At 42.9% G+C, this 2,819-nt stretch overlaps 1 non-coding gene across 1 annotated transcript; it reads left to right on the top strand.

Annotated features, from left to right (window-relative positions):
* The first annotated feature begins 342 nt into the window (after positions 1 to 342).
* Positions 343 to 506, top strand: LOC112423539 (U1 spliceosomal RNA). The gene has a single exon (XR_003014013.1). It is a non-coding gene; the product is annotated as a U1 spliceosomal RNA (small nuclear RNA).
* The last annotated feature ends 2,313 nt before the right edge of the window (positions 507 to 2,819 follow it).

A 2,819-nucleotide genomic window follows, 5' to 3' on the forward strand; every position in this document is an offset into this window, starting at 1 on the left:
CCTGTCCCTCCCACCTCCACATACTGCCCACAAAGCAAACTGCAAAGTCATTCTCTTGTCACCCATGAAAGTTCAATCTTATCACCTTTGAATTTCACCAACAACTACAGTTTTCTCAAAAAGTATTCTGACAGTTGAAAGTTTCTGTCTTGTTAAGATAGCATGAGGCATGTTCTTGTGAGTTTTGGAGACTGAAAAACAGAATCAGTTATCTGTCTTCAGCGGCAAAATGTCAAATAAATTAAATTGATAAACATCATTGACTTTTACAAAGTTGACCTGTACAAGGCTGTATAATGTCCGGAACTCCATTGATATTCTTTCCTTTAAAAGTTGGAGCCTATACTTACCTGGCAGGGGAGATACCATGATCTCAAAGGTGGTTTTCCCAGGGCAAGGCTCATCCATTGCACTCAAAATGTGCTGATCCCTGCAATTTCCTCAAATGTAGGAAACCCAACTGCATAATGTGTAGCAGTGGGAGACTGTGTTCACGCTTTCCTCTGTTAAAAAAAAAAAAACAAAAACTGGAGCCTAATTCTCTCCAACCTCCCAAAGTGGGGCTGGACTTGATAACTTGCTTCTAATGAACACATTGTGCTGGAAGTGATTCCATATGACATCCAAGGCTATGTCATAAAAAGGATAGCTTTCCTCTGTCTCTTTCTCTGGGGTAAGCTAGTCGCCATGTTGTGAGGACACCCAAGCAGCCATGTGGAGAAGCCCCAGGATGGAGAGCCTAGCCTGGAGAAGAACCAACTTGCCAGCTATGGGAGTGGACCACCTTGAGTCCTACAGCCTCAGCCAGGTCTTCAGCTGATTTCAGCCATGGCTGATATCTTGACTGCAAACCACCCAACTAGCTGTTCCTAAATTTTTGACCCATAGAAACTGTGAGAATAATAAATGTTTGTTGTTTTAAGCCACTAAATCCGGGGGTAGTTTACAGAGCAATATATAACTAATACTCATAGATACTAATACAACTTTCTTGGAAAAACAATTAGTTTTTGTAAATGAATGAATGTGTGAATGCTCAAATCAAAGCATTACCAAAGAAAGAGAGTTAACTAGGGGATCATTTCTTCTAGCAATGCTTTCCTGACTTCCCCAGATCCACGCTTCAAAAACTTTCACCTGTGGATGGATCATCCCGGGACTCAACTGTAAATGAAGATTCTGATTCAACAGGTCTGAGAATCTGCATTTTTAGCAAGACTCCAGGTAATGTCAACACTACTGGCTGATGACTTTCTGTGGTGGCACTTACCGTGGACACCATTCATCCTGCCACCGGGTGTTCAAGGTTATAGGTCACTTTGTGTCAGAGGCACTGGTGATATTGAACTTTCCCCAAGTCCTGTGCCTCTTGAAAATAGGGGAGATTACAAAACTACCCCTTCCCAACACACACCTTCAGTGTTCCAAAAAATGACTTCTTGCAAGGAATTCCTTTTCCCCATAAGATTTAGATAAGACCCACCGATGACCTCCTTGTTCACCTATAACAGGGTCAGACACAGACCTTCCAATTCCATTCTGTGTCTCATGAATGATTAGCCATTGGTCCCCACTGGCCAGTGTCGACAAAATATCATCAATGTGACTTGACCAAACTCTGCTTAGCCTCCTCACCTTCCCCCAGGCCCCTGGACTTTGGTCCTTTCTCGCATGTAGGAATGCAGAAAAGCCTCTCTATAAGACCTGCTCCAGAGAATGCGATGGCTACAAACAGAGACTGAGCCACTGTTTGATCATGCCACCACCTCATCCCGCCCCTCACACGGTTCTTTGTAGCCTTCTCTACTCCCTATGAAAGAAAGACCTTTTTCTGCTGACCTCGGAGATGCACGCTGATCTCATGGTTACGGCACTCTCTACCTTGCTATAATCTCCTTCCCTAATGCTGCAGTTTCCTTTCCTAGAGCAAGAGTCTTCCTGCCTTTGTTGCAGTAATCCTTTTACATATCATCTCTCCTTACCTGAGTTCAATTTATTTTCTCTTGGCTTTTTTTTTTTTTTTTTTTTGAGATGGAGCCTTGCTCTGTTGCCCAGGCTGGAGTGCAGTGTTGTGATCTCGGCTCACTGCAACCTCTGCCTCCTGGGTTCAAGAGATTCTTCTGCCTCAGCCTCCTGAGTAGCTGGAATTGCAGGCATGTGCCATCACACCCAGCTAATTTTTGTATTTTTAGTAGAGACGAGGTTTCACCATGTTGACTAGGCTGGTCTCAAACTCCTGACCTCAGGTGATCCACCTGCCTTGGCATCCCAAAGTGCTGGGATTACAGGCTCGAGCCACCATGCCCGGCCCCATTATGCTTTGAGGGATTTACTTCTTTGGGTTTGAGATGTAGATCCCTTGAAAATCTGGAATCTCTTGTCTGAATCTACAGGAAGAACTGCTTTTCCCACATGGTTGTAATCACCTCCTTAATTATCTGTGTCTCACAGTAGATTGTAAATAGGGACAACAGGGACTGTGTCTGACTTATTTCTCATGTTCCCCTAGACTTTTACAAAGCGTTCATGTGGGTAAGTGCTCTATATGTGCTAAACAAGTGAATGATTATTAGAAATATTGAGGGTAGGTGCCATGTTTTGAGAGGCTGGAATATTTTAAAATGTGCAATTTACCTACATTGTTTAGGAAATTAATATAGATAAAGTTAGCCTAGTCATTTGACCATATATCTCTCCAAATTGTCCTTTCAATAAGAAGAGTCTCATATTCAAAATAGGCTCTTTGGATAGTCAGCATCTAAGCTTTGTTTCCATTCTGAATGAGTCTCCACTAAGCATGGCCTATGTCTCTGAAATAA

Source organism: Macaca nemestrina, chromosome 1 (assembly GCF_043159975.1).
Source record: "Macaca nemestrina isolate mMacNem1 chromosome 1, mMacNem.hap1, whole genome shotgun sequence".
NCBI lineage: Eukaryota > Metazoa > Chordata > Mammalia > Primates > Cercopithecidae > Macaca > Macaca nemestrina.